This window comes from Moschus berezovskii, chromosome 3, assembly GCF_049115385.1.
Source record: "Moschus berezovskii isolate FMDL1 chromosome 3, NW_MosBer_1.0, whole genome shotgun sequence".
Lineage (NCBI taxonomy): Eukaryota > Metazoa > Chordata > Mammalia > Artiodactyla > Moschidae > Moschus > Moschus berezovskii.
The window spans coordinates 82776221-82792599 of NC_142462.1; the positions used below are offsets into that span (position 1 = coordinate 82776221).

The 16379-nt window shown below is 40.6% G+C and overlaps 1 protein-coding gene across 1 annotated transcript in view; it reads left to right on the forward strand.

Moving 5' to 3' along the window:
• Positions 1 to 16379, forward strand: part of ZNF804B (zinc finger protein 804B) — a 633150-nt gene that overhangs the window by 599630 nt on the left and 17141 nt on the right. The window lies entirely within an intron of this gene.

Below are 16379 nucleotides of genomic sequence, written 5' to 3' on the forward strand. Positions count from 1 at the left end.
ATGCATTGCCATCCAATGCCTTAGATCTTGTTGAGGAGAATTTTATATTTGAAGGAAGCTGTGCAACATTTGGCAACTGCATTTGGGCAGATGCTGCTAGTCAGCTACTCACTGACCATTCCACCCTCTTTCCTTATGACAAAATCCAGATTTGTATAAGGTATGGCTACACACCTCACTAAAATCTTGAATTTCTCATACCTCTTGCTTAAATGTCAATAGCATGTGACATCCTCTAGCAAATGATATTGCAATGAAGTCTACTTGGTCCAGTTTCCAAAACACTGTTGTCTTTAAGATAAAAATAGTAAGAGTCAGCTTTTATCCTTGGCTCTTCCTTCTTCTTACTTGGAGAGCAATTCTGATATTTCTCAAGAATATTGCAACCAGGAGGATAAAGTTGCAAAAAACTGATAGCTGAAAGAAGATTGGGCCGTGGGCTTCCTTAAGAAGGCATAAGTACCGTGGTTTGCTTGAATATAGATTCTTGGTAAAGAGTGAAATAAAATTCATTTGATTATGTCACTATAGCCAAGTTTCTGATACATATAGTTCAACTCATTATTAACTGGTATCTGGTATCATGAGCTTTAAAACATCAACTCTATTTGTATGAGTCACATGATACAAAATTCAATTTTATACCAGAGTCTAATTTCATTGATTTCTCATGTCTGTTTCTATCTCTATTTTAATAGTTTCTTCTTAAAGATAGTTCTATTTCAGAAAAGCATTTAGACAGGGAATTGAAAAAATCTAAGAAACACTTTCTCTGTGCTAAGACAATCTTAGTTTGCAGGTTTGTTCAGGTTAAATACTTTTGCCTGCAGTATTCTCAGCAGGCATTGCTGACCCTAAACTAGCGTATGAAAGAGTGGGAGGATGAAGTGGAAACTGAAAGAGCTTTTAAAAATCAATATAATGCTAGGTTGTATAAGATGCTGAAATATAAGAAATTGCTCTTAAAGAAACAGCTGGAGAGCTGGGTTAGAGTGCATTAGGTCAAGTTTTCTTTATGAACTGAACTAGGAGGAGTTGACCGTGGAGGCGTCACATAGCTGGGAAAGAAATCTACAGAGCAGATAATAACCTGCTAAATAAAGATTGTGTCATGACAGAAACCAAGCAGTCTTCCAGGAGGGCAAAGGTTGTCCATGGGATTTCTTGAGATTTTCTTTTGAGACCCCTAGAACCTAGTGCAGAAACATTTATTTCCTAAAATGTCCCCACAAGGAATGTGATTAATTCTCTTGATATTTAAAAATAAAGTTTCTTTTAATGCCTTGGTCTTCTACACATGAAACTGGGAGTGTTAGAAATAAAAATTAGCCTTTCAGAAAAATCTCCGTAATGATTTTTCTTGCAATACCCATTCTAACTCTTATGATAGCCAACATCTCCTAATACCCATTCTAACTCTGTATTTTGATATTTGGAAGTATTTATAAAAGAAAGAGGTTCATAAAATATTTGAGCACTTTTTGGCATGAATAAAATTTTTAAGAGAAATTATAGGTAAATTCCAAAATAGACTATAATGTATGAAACATTCTGACACTTTCCAATACTTTTCTATGGAAATAATTTTGAAACTTTGTTGCATGAAGAAAAGTGTGTGGATTTTCCTGGTCTAGAATTGTTCTTTTGTTTCTCATGTTGAGTTTATTCTCTATGGTCTAGGCTGTTATAGAATGCAAAATGATTTTTTTCTGAGGTCTTATTAACTAAGTATTAATCTAATCCATGTTTACCCAAGACTTAATCTTTAATTAATGAATTTTCATTTGCTCATTTCGGAAATTGTAGATTTCTCCAAACCTGAACATACTATCTGTAGATAGTTCATGGGAATTAATATTATTCTAATGTGGCTGCTGCTGCTGCTGCTAAGTCACTTCAGTCATGTCCGACTCTGTGTGACCCCATAGACGGAAGCCCAACAGGCTCCCCCGTCCCTGGGATTCTCCAGGCAAGAACACTGGAGTGGGTTGCCATTTCCTTCTCCAATGTGTGAAAGTGAAAAGTAAAAGTGAAGTCGCTCAGTCATGTATGACCCTCAGCGACCCCACGGACTTCAGCCTACCAGGCTCCTCCATCCAGGCAGGTGTGTTCTTATCACACTATGAACATGAAGAAGATTAGAGGTTGAAAGCCCTTTGACTTCTCCTACAAAACCAGTATAAAAAGTAATTCCAGTGCCCAATCACCAAAGTACTTCCTTTGTTTTGCTATTAATTATTTCACAATAGCAATCACTAGGGATATTTATAGTATTGGGTATATTCCTACCTGATTAAATGTGGCTTGAATTTGAGTGAACTTCAGGAGTTGGTGATGGACAGGGAGGCCTGGCATGCTGTGATTCATGGGGTCACAAAGAGTCAGACATGACTGAGCGACTGAACTGAACTGAACTGAACAAAGACATTACAAACCTTAGCTTTGGTTATGCCATGGTGCAGAAAATAAACCTTACAGTTAAACCAAATGAAAGTCTGTGCCTGTATCACTGCTGACTTGGATCCTGACCATAATATCTAGAGGATGGAAGGATCTGGGTAACTTCTCAGAGATAATGGGAATACTGCAGCTGTCCATTTGCTATTTGAAGACAGGGAATGATGGGCCTTGGAAGAGGATGGTTGGTTGCCTTGCTTGGGACATATACTTTAATTACCTAGTTATATGCTCCTCTGTAAGCTGTGGACGTGTCCCAGGCTACTTTGAGTTAGAAAGAATATTATTTTCTGCATGAACCACATTTTCAGGTTGTCCTAGAATCTATAAACATCCCCATCCTAGCATTTAGACAGTGGTATCTTCAGGCTAGGCTCTGTCTCTTCGAAACATCAGGTTCAGCCCATCAAAGAATTCAAATATGAGCCCAATATGGCATCTCCAGGTCCTAATTATTGAAGCACAGTTGACTGACTACCAGCAATTAAATCTAGAGACCAGAAATTCATGTTCCAGCATGTGTGAGAAGAAACTTCCAGATCCTATTGTTAAGTATTTAACTTAGTGCTAGATTGTGAAGAAGTTTGAGACAGAGTATCTGCCCCAGGTTCATTTCTTCTCTGCTATTTTTAGCTTGCTTGTGTCATGATTGGTCCTTGGAGTAGGGAATCACATTGAGAGATTATACTTAAATGCATTCATTCCAGGGACCACCTTCTGATCAGTAGACTGAACTGTGGCTTCAAAAATGGGAGGATAGTGAATTACCCAGGGCTTCCTAGGTGGCCTAGTGGTGAAGAATCTGTCTGACAATGCAGGAGATGCAGGAGATACAGGTTCCATCCCTTGGTCTGGAAGATCTCCTGGAGGAGGAAATGGCAACCCACTTCATATTCTTGCCTGGGAAATCCCATGGACACAGGAGCCTGGTGAGCTAGAGCCCTTGGGGCCTCTAAGAGTTGGACACAAATGACCAACTGCTCACAGTGAATTCCCAGGTGCTCTAGTGCTTAGGACTCCACACTTCCACTGTAGAGGGCACAGGTTCAATCCCTGCTTGGGGAACTAAGATCCTGCATGCTGCATGGGGTAGCCAAAAAAAATTTTTTTAAATAAGGGCTTTTGAAAACAACAAAGGGATCTATAGACATCCCTATATATAGCACAGGGATCTGTGTTCACTATCCTGTGATAAACCGTAATGGAAAAAAACATGAAAAAGAATTGTACATATATGTACAACTGAATCACTTTGCTGTACAACAGAAATTAACATAACATTGTAAATCAACTATATGTCAATAAAAATGTTTTAAAAAATAAAATAGGAGACTTAAAAATAATATTTTATTTTATTTCACTATCTGTATTTGTACAACTTCTAGACTGCAGTAAAAATGATGGCATGCAATAAAACAGGAAATAAGGAAAGTCCCATTTCAATATGGAGAATTTTTTTGACACTACTTTTTATATAATTTAATTCTTATATCATGGTCATATTGCTATTCAAATTATATCCACTCCTGTTCTCAATTACTGTTTAACAATCTATAAATGTCTTCCAAATAATTTTGGTACAAAACATTTCAAGAAAATTAATTAAACATTTCAAGACTTTTAATTTCACAAAGTGGAACTGTTTTCTGTGTCTAGACTTTTACATAAATTCTTCTCGTTTTTATTTAATGAAGAAGAGACATCCCGTTTTCAAGTCACAGTTCTTTTCTTTGCCTCTTCTTTGATGTGGATTAAGTCATTTAACCTTCTATGTGTTTGGTTCTTCATATCTAATATGAGGTTAATCATTTTGACCTTTTGCACTGGGGTTTTGTTCTGCTGTGAAGAAAAACATTAATGTCTGCAAAACATCCTGGGATCTATGGATGAGAGTCTAGAGATGGAAGGAATTATTCTATATCAGAGAGGAAAACATAAATACGCTTGAGTAAATTCATTTCACATGTGTGTTCTGCTTCAGTGAAGGTGAACGGAGAGTGTTTACTGGGTGGGATGCTGTTTCCAGGCATGTTCTGACTCAGAAGCAGTAATATTGGGAGTATTGCTATTCAAAACACATAGAAACTCACTGCCCTGATCAATTTGCCTCTTTATTTATTCATAGCTGAATCCCACTTTTTCAATGATTGTGCCAAGCATTCTTGTTGGCAGGTAGGGAAGTAAAGATTGCTTAATTTGTGCTGTTTAAATGAACCTAAGGAAAAAATTAAATCCCACATATTTCATAAAACTATTTAAACAAGTTTACCTCAGTAAGCCTTATTTTGTTTATTGGTGAGAGAGAATAAAATGCACTGTGAAAGTTGAAGAAGATACCTAAGTAACTGTTGATACTTTTCTTGACCTCTGCATTAGTCTTTTATGGCCCTGCTTTTAACCTGGACAAAGACCAAGTTAGGTAGCTGCCATTCAAGACCATGAAGAATGTGTCTCTACCATGTCTCTTAAATTCCTTTTACAAATAAGAGATATGAACCAGATGTCCTTGTTTTCCTCTAGAAAATATTAGACATCTTGTCTTTTACCCTTTTATCTGATTGAGTTCTATTTTGGATAATATTAACAACCCTATGCTGAGATTTTTATGTAGGAGACTAAAAATTTAGACAAAATTATTATGTTTACAGTGCTTTATTTAAAATGTGTCTGGTGGAGGAGCATGGGAAGATGGCAGAGGAATAGGACAGGGCGACCACTTTCTCCCCCACAAAATCAGCAAAAGAACATTTGAACGCTGAGTAAATCCCACAAAACAACTTCTGAATACCGACAGAGGACATCAGGCACTCGGAAAAGCAGCCCATAATCTTCGAAAGGAGGTAGGAAACAGTATAAAAGATAAAAAGAGAGACAAAAGAGGGAGGGACGGAGCTCCGTCCCTGGAAGGGAGGCTTTGAAAAAAAAAAAAAAGTTTCCAAACACCTGGAAACATTGGCGAGTGGAACCTCAGAGGGCCACATAATTGGGAGACAAAAGATATAAATAATTAAAACTCATAGACTAAGTGCCCAGAGGAAACTCTCAGTGGAGAACCAGCACAGACGCCTGCACCCTCCACTAGCAGGCGGGGGCTGGGCAGGGAGGCGAGGGCGACGGGCTTAGAGGGAGAACCGGGCTTGAACGCCCCAGGGCAAACTGAGGGTGCGAACTTAAAATAGCAAAGCAGAAGCTGCAGCTAAAAGGCAAAAAGGCTAGGAAAAGCCTGCGAAAAGCCCCAACCCAAGACTCTGCCAGCCCCACTCACAGAACAAAGCACTGAGCAGAGCGAGCTGGCAGCAGGCGCCCCAGGCCCCAGCCCCCGCTGACACAGGCAGGGAGGGCAGCCAGCGCCAGAAGGGGCAGCCACGGCCCCAGAGAGGCTTTCCATACCAAGCTGCAGGCAAGCTTCCTTGCTAACCAAGACTTCTCAGGTTCGGGCCGGTCGATATCCGCCTAAGAAGGTGCGCCGGTTGTACACCCAGAAAACCAAGCGGCAGGGACTGGGAAGGTGATAAGTCACAGCTACCGCACTCGCCAAATGCCTGGTCACATGAGCTTCTCAGACCAGGGAAGGCACAAAACGCAGGCCCAGCCAAGTTTGCGCCTTTGTGAAGTAACTGAGGACCTGAACCTGAGCCGCTCAGACCTGGGAAGTGCATGCAACCCAGCGCCGGCCACGGACAGCTCCTGGCAGAGCAACCTAGAGCCTAAGCAGCATAAACAGGGAAAGCACACACACCTCGAGTGGGAGCATTCCCAGTGTAGCCGAGACACTGCAAGCACTCCCCACAGACGCCAGGGATATTTGTTAGCTGCGTTCCTCCCTCCCCACAGCAGGACTGAACAGGTCAGCCTGGAAAAAAAAAAAAGTGTCCACCACCGCATCCTGGTGTCAGAATGGGAATTAGACACTGGGAGACCAGAAAACAGAAGAGCTTTTTCAACAGAAGGAACTGCCTTGGAAGTAACAGAGGGAGGAGCCTTGAGCCTACTGCAAGAATAAGACTGAAAACCAGAGGCAGAGGCTTAAGGCCAAACCCTGAGAACACCAGAGATCTCCTGTTCCAGAGAACATTAATTGATAAGTACTCATCAAAGGCCTCCATCAGTTCAGTTCAGTTCAGTTCAGTCGCTCAGTCGTGTCCGACTCTCCGCGACCCCATGAATCACAGCACGCCAGGCCTCCCTGTCCATCACCAACTCCCGGAGTTCACTCAAACTCATGTCCACAGAGTCGGTGATGCCATCCAGCCATCTCATTCTCCGTCGTCCCCTTCTCCTCCCGCCCCCAACCTTTCCCAGCATCAGAGTCTTTTCCAGTGAGTCAACTCGTCGCATGAGGTGGCCAAAATATTGCAGTTTCAGCTTTAGCATCAGTCCCTCCAATGAACATCCAGGATTGATCTCCTCTAGAATGGACTGGTTGGATCTCCTTGCAGTATAAGGGACCCTCAAGAGTCTTCTCCAACACCACAGTTCAAAAGCATCGATTCTTCGGCGGTCAGCCTTCTTCACAGTCCAACTCTCACATCCATACATGACCACAGGAAAAACCATTGCCTTGACTAGACGGACCTTGGTTGGCAAAGTAATGTCTCTGCTTTTTAATATATTATCAAGGTTGGTCATAACTTTCCTTCCAAGGAGCAAGCGTCTTTTAATTTCATGGCTGCAATCAGCATCTGCAGTGATTTTGGAGCCCAAAAAAACAAAGTCTGACACTGTTTCCACTGTTTTTCCATCTATTTCACATGAAGTGATGGGACCAGATGCCATGATCTTTGTTTTCTGAATGTTGAGCTTCAAGCCAACCTTTTCACTCTCCTCTTTCACTTTCATCAAGAGGCTTTTGAGTTCCTCTTCACTTTCTGCCATAAGGGTAGTGTCATCTGCAAATCTGAGGTTATTGATATTTCTCCCGGCAATCTTGATTCCAGCTTGTGCTTCTTCCAGCCCAGCGTTCCTCATGATGTACTCTGCACATAAGTTAAATAAGCAAGGTGACAATATACAACCTTGACGTACACCTTTTCCTATTTGGAACCAGTCTGTTGTTCCATGTCCAGTTCTAACAGTTGCTTCCTGACCTGCATACAGGTTTCTCAAGAGGCAGGTCAGGTGGTCTGGGATTCCCATCTCTTTCAGAATGTTCCACAGTTTATTGTGATCGACACAGTCAAAGGCTTTGGCATAGTCAATAAAGCAGAAATAGATGTTTTTCTGAAACTCTCTTGCTTTCTCCATGATCCAGCGGATGTTGGCAATTTGATCTCTGGTGCCTCTGCCTTTTCTAAAACCTGCTTGAACATCTGGGAGTTCACGGTTTATATACTGCTGAAGCCTGGCTTGGAGAATTTTGAGCATGACTTTACTAGCGTGTGAGATGAGTGCAATTGTGCGGTATTTTGAGCATTCTTTGGCATTGCCTTTCTTTGGGATTGGAATGAAGACTGACCTCTTCCAGTCCTGTGGCCACTGCTGAGTTTTCCAAATCTGCTGGCATATTGAGTGCAGCACTTTCACAGCATCATCTTTCAAGACTTGAAATAGCTCAACTGGAATTCCATCACCTCCACTAGCTTTGTTCGTAGTGATGCTTTCTAAGGCCCACTTGACTTCACATTCCAAGATGTCTGGCTCTAGGTCAGTGATCACGTTATCGTGCCTATCTTGGTCGTGAAGATCTTTTTTGTACAGTTCTTCTGTGTATTCCTGCCACCTCTTCTTAATATCTTCTGCTTCTGTTAGGTCCATACAATTTCTGTCCTTTATAGAGCCCATCTTTGCATGAAATGTTCCCTTGGAATCTCTAATTTTCTTGAAGAGCTCTCTTGTTTTTCCTATTCTGTTGTTTTCCTCTATTTCTTTGCATTGATCACTGAGGAAGGCTTTCTTATCTCTCCTTGCTATTCTTTGGAACTCTGCATTCAGATGCTTATATCTTTCCTTTTCTCCTTTGCTTTTCGCCTCTCTTCTTTTCACAGCTATTTGTAAGGCCTCCTCAGACAGCCATTTCGCTCTTTTGCATTTCTTTTCCATGGGGATGGTCTTGGTCCCTGTCTCCTGTACAATGTCACGAACCTCCGTCCAGAGTTCATCAGGCACTCTATCAATCAGATCTAGTCCCTTAAATCTATTTCTCACTTCCACTGTATAATCATAAGGGATTTGATTGAGGTCATATCTGAATGGTCTAGTGGTTTTCCCTACTTTCTTCAATTTAAGTCTGAACTTCGCAATAAGGAGTTCATGATCTGAGCCACAGTCAGCTCCTGGTCTTGTTTTCGCTAACTGTATACAGCTTCTCCATCTTTGGTTGCAAAGAATATAATCAATCTGATTTCGGTGTTGACCATCTGGTGATGTCCATGTGTAGAGTCTTCTCTTGTGTTGTTGGAAGAGGGTGTTTGCTATGACCAGTGCATTCTCTTGACAAAACTCTATTAGCCTTTGCCCTGCTTCATTCCGTGCTCCAAGGCCAAATTTGCCAGTTACTCCAGGTGTTTCTTGACTTCCTACTTTTGCATTCCAATCCCCTATAATGAAAAGGACATCTTTTTTGGGTGTTAGTTCTAAAAGGTCTTGTAGGTCTTCATAGAACCGATTAACTTCGGCTTCTTCAGCATTACTGGTTGGGGCATAGGCCTGGATTACTGTAATATTGAATGGTTTGCCTTGGAAACGAACAGAAATCATCCTGTCATTTTTAAGATTGCATCCAAGTACTGCATTTCGGACTCTTTTGTTGACCATGATGGCTACTCCATTTCTTCTAAGGGATTCCTGCCCACAGTAGTAGATATAATGGTCGTCTGAGTTAAATTCACCCATTCCAGTCCATTTTAATTCACTGATTCCTAGAATGTCAACGTTTACTCTTGCCATCTCCTGTTTGACCACTTCCAATTTGCCTTGATTCATGGACCTAACATTCCAGGTTCCTATGCAATACTGCTCTTTACAGCACCGGACCTTGCTTCTATCACTGGTCACATCCACAACTGGGTACTGGTTTTGCTTTTGCTCCATCCCTTTACTCCTTCTATAGTTATTTCTCCACTGAGCTCCAGTAGCATACTGGGCACCTACTGACCTGGGGAATTCCTCATTCAGTATCCTATCATTTTGCCCTTTGTTACTGTTCATGGGGTTCTCAAGGCAAGTATACTGAAGTGGTTTGCCATTCCCTTCTCCAGTGGACCACATTCGGCTGTGGTCCATGTGATCAGATTGGCTAGTTTCCTGTGATTATGATATCAGTCTGTCCGCCCTCTGGTGCCCCCTAGCAATACCTACCGTCTTATTTGGGTTTCTCTTACCTTGGTCGTGGAAAATCTCTTCACAGCCGCTCCAGCAAAATGCAGCCGCTGTACCTTACCTTGGGTGAGGGGTATCTCCTCGAGGCCGCCCCTCCTGACCTTGAACGCGGAGTAGCTCCTCTCGGCCCTCCTGCGCCCGCGCAGCCACCGCCTGTTTGACGTGGGGTAGCTCCTCTCGGCCGCCGGCCCTGGCCTCAGGCGTGGGGTAGCTCCTCACGGCCGCACCTCTTTGCGTGGTTTGTTGCGCCGGGGCCGGCGTCTCTCGCGTCGCGTCTGCGCCGCCGGGGCCGGCGTCTCTCGCGTCGCGTCTGCGCCACCGGGGCCGGCGTCTCTCTGAAACCAGGCACCACCCAAGGGTCAACAAGTTTCAGTGAAAGACATACTACGCAAGCTATCCAGCAACACAGGAGAATAGCACTAAGCTTCAATATACAGGCTGCCCAAAGCCACTCCAAACCCACTGACATCTCAAACTCACTACGGGACACTTCATTGCACTCCAGAGAGAAGAAACCCAGCTCCACCCACCGGAACATCGACACAAGCTTCCCTAACCAGGGAACCTTGACAAGTCACCCATCCAACCCCACACACAACGAGGTAACTACATAATAAATAGAACTCCACAAACTGCCAGAAGACAGAAAGGCCACCCCAAACACAGCAATATAAGGAAGATGAAGAGGCAGAGAAATACCCAGCAAATAAAGGAACAGGATGAATGTCCACCAACACAAACAAAAGAGGAAGATAAAGGGAACCTACCCAATAAAGAATTTCAAATTTTAATTATGAAAATGATTCAAAATCTGGAAAGCAAAATGGAGTTACGGATAAATAAATGGGAGAAAAGGATTGAGAAGATGCAAAAAATGTTTAATAAGGAATTAGAGGAAATAAAAAAGTCAATATATAATGAATAATGCAATAGATGAGATCAGAAACACTCTGGAGGGAACAAACAGTAGAATAACAGAGGCAGAAGACAGAATAAGCGAGCTAGAAGATAGAATTGTAGAAATAAATGAAACAGAGACGGAAAAAGAAAAAAGAATTTTAAAAAATGAGGACAATATTAGAGACAAATGGACAATATTAAATGCCCCAACATTCGAATCATGGAGTCCCAGAAGAAGAAGACAAAAAGAAAGACCATGAGAGAATACTTGAGAATATAATAGTTGAAAATTTCCCTAAAATGGGGAAGGAAATAATCACCCAAGTCCAAGAAACCCAGAGAGTCCCTAACAGGATAAACCCAAGGTGAAATACTCCAAGGCACATATTAATCAAATTAACAAAGATCAAACACAAAGAACAAATATTAAAAGCAGCAAGGGAAAAACAGCAAATAACACACAAGGGGATCCCCATAAGGATAACAGCTGATCTTTCAGCAGAAACTCTTCAGGCCAGGGGGGAATGGCAAGACATACTTGAAGTGATGAAAGAAAGTAACCTACAGCCCAGATTACTATAAGCAGCAAGGATCTCATTCAAATATGAAGGAGAAATCAAAAGCTTTACAGACAAGCAAAAGCTGAGAGAATTCAGCATCACCAAACCAGCTCTCCAACAAATACTAAAGGATCTTCTCTAGACTGGAAACACAGAAAAGGTATATAAACTCGAACCCAAAACAATAAAGAAAATGGCAACGGGATCATACTTATCAATAATCATCTTAAACGTAAATGGGTTGAATGCCTCAACCAAAAGACAAAGGCTGGCTGAATGGATACAAAAACAAGACCCCCGTAAATGTTGTCTACAAGAGACCCACCTCAAAATGAGGGACACATACCGACTGAAAGTGAAGGGCTAGAAAAAGATATTCCAAGCAAACAGAGACCAAAAGAAAGCAGGAGTAGCAATACTCATATCAGATAAAATAGACTTTAAAACAAAGGCTGTGAAAAGAGACAAAGAACTGGGGCGAATTCATGTCAATGTATGGCAAAACCAACCAATATAATATTGCAAAATAAAAAAAATAAATTAATAAAAAATAAAGAAAAGAGACGAAGAAGGAAACTACATAATGATCAAAGGATCAATCCAAGAAGAAGATATAAAAATTATAAATATTTATGCACCCAACATAGGAGCACCGCAATATGTAAGACAATTACTAACAAGTATGAAAGGGGAAATTAACAATAACACAATAATAGTGGGAGACTTTAATACCCCACTCAACCTATGGATAGATCAACTAAACAGAAAATTAACAAGGAAACACAAACTTTAAATGATACAATAGACCAGTTAGACCTAATAGATCTCTATAGGACAAATCACGCCAAAACAATGAATTTCACCTTTTTCTCAAGTGCACACAGAACCTTTTCCAGGATACATCACATCCTGGGCCATAAATCTAGCCTTGGTAAATTCAAAAAAATTGAAATCATTCCAAGCATCTTTTCTGACTACAATGCAGTAAGATTAGATCTCAATTACAGGAGAAAAACTATTAAAAATGCCAACATATGGAGGCTGAACAACACGCTGCTGAATAATGAACAAATCATAGAAGAAATCAAAAGAGAAATCAAAATATGCATAGAAATGAATGAAAATGAAAACACAACAACCCAAAACCTCTGGGACACTGTAAAAGCAGTGCTAAGGGGAAGTTCATAGCAATACAGGCACACCTCAAGAAAGAAGAAAAAAGTCAACTAAATAACCTAACTCTACATCTAAAGAAACTAGAAAAGGAAGAAATGTAGAACCCTAGGGTCAGTAGAAGCAAAGAAATCATAAAAATTAGGGCAGAGATAAATGCAAAAGAAACAAAAGAGACCATAGCAAAAATCAACAAAGCCAAAAGCTGGTTCTTTGAGAAGGTAAATAAAATTGACAAACCGCTAGCCAGACTCATCAAGAAACAAAGGGAGAAGAACCAAATCAATAAAATTAGAAATGAAAATGGAGAGATCACAACTGACAACACAGAAATACAAAGGATTATTAGAGAATACTATCAGCAATTATATGGCAATAAAATGAATAACTTGGAAGAAATGGACAAATTCCTAGAAAAGTACACCTTTCCAAAACTGAACCAGGAAGAAATAGAAAATCTGAACAGACCCATCACAAGCACGGAACTAGAGGCTGTAATCAGAAATCTTCCAGCAAACAAAAGCCCAGGTCCAGATGTCTTCACAGCTGAATTCCACCAAGAATTTAGAGAAGAGCTAACACCTATTCACTCAAACACTTCCAGAAAATTGCTGAGGAAGGGAAACTTCCAAACGCATTCTATGAGGCCACCATCACCCTACTCCCAAAACCTGGTAAAGATCCCACAAAAAAAGAAAACTACAGGCCAATATCACTGATGAACATAGATGCAAAAATCCTTAACAAAATTCTAGCAATCAGAATCCAACAACACATTAAGAAGATCATACATCATGACCAAGTGGGCTTTTACCGAGGAATGCAAGGATTCTTCAATACCTGCAAATCAATCAACGTAATACACCACATTAACAAACTGAAAAATAAAAATCATATAATTATCTCAATAGATGCAGAGAAAGCCTTCAACAAAACACAACATCCGTTTATGATAAAAACCCTCCAGAAAGTGGGAATAGAAGGGACATATCTCAACATAATAAAAGCTATATATGACAAGCCCACAGCAAACATTATCCTCAATGGTGAAAAATTGAAAGCATTTCCCCTAAAGTCAGAAACAAGACAACGTGCCCACTCTCACCACTACTATTCAACATAGTTCTGGAAGTTTTGGCTATAGCAAACAGAGCAGAAAAAGACATAAAAGGAATACAAATTGGAAAAGAAGAAGTAAAACTTTCACTGTTCGCTGATGACATGATCCTCTACACAGAAAACCCTAAAGACTCTACCAGAAAACTACTAGAGCTAATCAATGAATACAGTAAAGTTGCAGGATATAAAATCAACACACAGAAATCCCTTGCATTCCTATACACTAATAATGAGAAAATAGAAGGAGAAATTAAGGAAACTATTCCATTCACTCTTGCAACGAAACGAATTAAATACTTAGGAATATATCTATCTAAGGAAACAAAAGGCTTGTACATAGAAAACTATAAAACACTAGTGAAAATAATCAAGAGAAACCTGTATGCAGGTCAGGAAGCAACAGTTAGAACTGGACATGGAACAACAGACTGGTTCCAAATAGGAAAAGGTGTACGTCAAGGTTGTATATTGTCACCTTGCTTATTTAACTTATATGCAGAGTACATCATGAGGAACGCTGGGCTGGAAGAAGCACAAGCTGGAATCAAGATTGCTGGGAGAAATATCAATAACCTCAGATATGCAGATGACACTACCCTTATGGCAGAAAGTGAAGAGGAACTCAAAAGCCTCTTGCTGAAAGTGAAAGAGGAGAGTGAAAAGGTAGGCTTGAAGCTCAACATTCAGAAAACAAAGATTATGGCATCTGGTCCCATCACTTCATGGGAAATAGATGGAAAAACAGTGGAAAGTAATCAAAGAGGACACTAATAGATGGAGAAATATATCGTGGATTGGAAGAATAAATATTGTAAAAATGAGTATACTACTCAAAGTAATTCATACATTCAATGCAATCCCTATCAAGCTACCAATGATATTTTTCACAGAACTAGAACAAATAATCTCACACTTTGTATGGAAATAAAAAATACCTCGAATAGCCAAATCAATGTTGAAGAAGGAGAATGGAACTGGAGGAATTAACCTGCCGGACTTCAAGCTCTACTACAAAGCCACAGTCATCAAGACAGTATGGTACTGGCATAAAGACAGAAATATAGATCAATGCAATAAAATAGAAAGCCCAGAGATAAATCCACGCACCTATGGACAACTTATCTTTGACAAAGGAGGCAAGAATATAAAATGGAGAAAATACAGTCTCTTTAACTAGCTGGGAAAACTGGTCAGCCACTTGTAAAAGAATGAAACTAGAACACTTCCTAACACCATACACAAAAATAAACTCAAAATGGAACAGAGAGTTAAATGTAAGACCAGATTCTATAAATGTCCTAGAGGAGAACGTAGGCAAAACAGTCTTTGACATAAATCACAGCAAGATCCTCCAAGACCCTCCTCCCAGAATATTGGAAATAAAAGCAAAAATAAACAAATGGGACCTAATTAAAATCAAAAGCTTCTGCAAATCAAAGGAAATTATAAGCAAGGGGAAAAGACAACCTTCAGAATGTGAGAAAATAATAGCAAATGAAGCAACTGATAAAGGATTAATCTCCAAAACATACAAGCAGCTCCTGCAGCTCAATTCCAGAAAAATAAGTGACCCAATCAAAAAATGGGCCAAAGAACTAAACAGACATTTCTCCAGAGAAGACATAAAGATGGCTAACAAACATAGGAAAAAATGCTCAACATCCCTCATAATCAGGGATCAAAACCACAATGAGATACCATTTCACACCAGTCAGAATGGCTGCTATGCAAAAGTCTACATGCAATAAATGCTTGAGAGGTTGTGGAGAAAAGGGAACCCTCTTACACTGTTGGTGGGAATGTACACTAGTACAACCACTATGGAGAACAGTGTGGAGATTCCTCCAAAAACTGGAAATAGAACTGCCATATGATCCAGCAATCGCACTCCTGGGCGTACACACTGAGGAAACCAGAATTGAAAGAGACACATGTACTGCAATGTTCATTGCAGCACTGTTTATAATAGCGTGGACATGGAAGCAACCTAGTTGTCCATCTGCAGACAAATGGATAAGAAAGCTTTGGTACATATACACAATGGAGTATTATTCAGCCATTAAAAAGAATACATTTGAACCAGTTCTAATGAGGTGGATGAAACTGAGCCTATTATACAGAGTGAAGTAAACCAGAAAGAAAAACACGAATACAGTATACTAATGCATATATATATGGAATTTAGAAAGATGCAAATGATAACCCTGTATACGAGACAGCAAAAGAGACACAGATGTATAGAACAGTCTTTGGGACTCTGTGGGAGAGGGTGAGGGTGGGATGATTTGGGAGAATGGCATTGTAGCATGTATATTATCATATGTGAAATGAATCACCAGTCCAGGTTCAACGCATGATACAGGATGCTTACGGCTGGTGCACGGGGATGACCTGGAGGGAAGATATGGAGAAGAGGGAGGTGGGAAGGGGTTCAAGAAAGGGAACACATGTACACCGGGGCAGATTCGTGTCAATGTATGACAAAACCAACCAATATATTAATGTAAGGTAATTTGCCTCCAATAAAATAAAATAAAATGTGTCTGAACATTGAAGTTCATCAAGATTAGGAGAACACCTGATAAGATTAAGGGAGTGCAAGCTGTGCACACACCCTAGTCTTGTCAGAGATCCCATCCTTGAACCCTTGTTATAAGTTCAGTTTAGTTCGGTTCAGTCCCTCAGTCATGTCCGACTCTTTGCAACCCCATGAATCACAGCATGCCAGGCCTCCGTGGCCATCACCAACACCCAGAGTTCATTCAAACTCATGTCCATCGAGTCGGTGATGCCATCCAACCATCTCATTCTCTGTCGTACCCTTCTCCTCCCACCCCCAATCCCTCCCAGCAT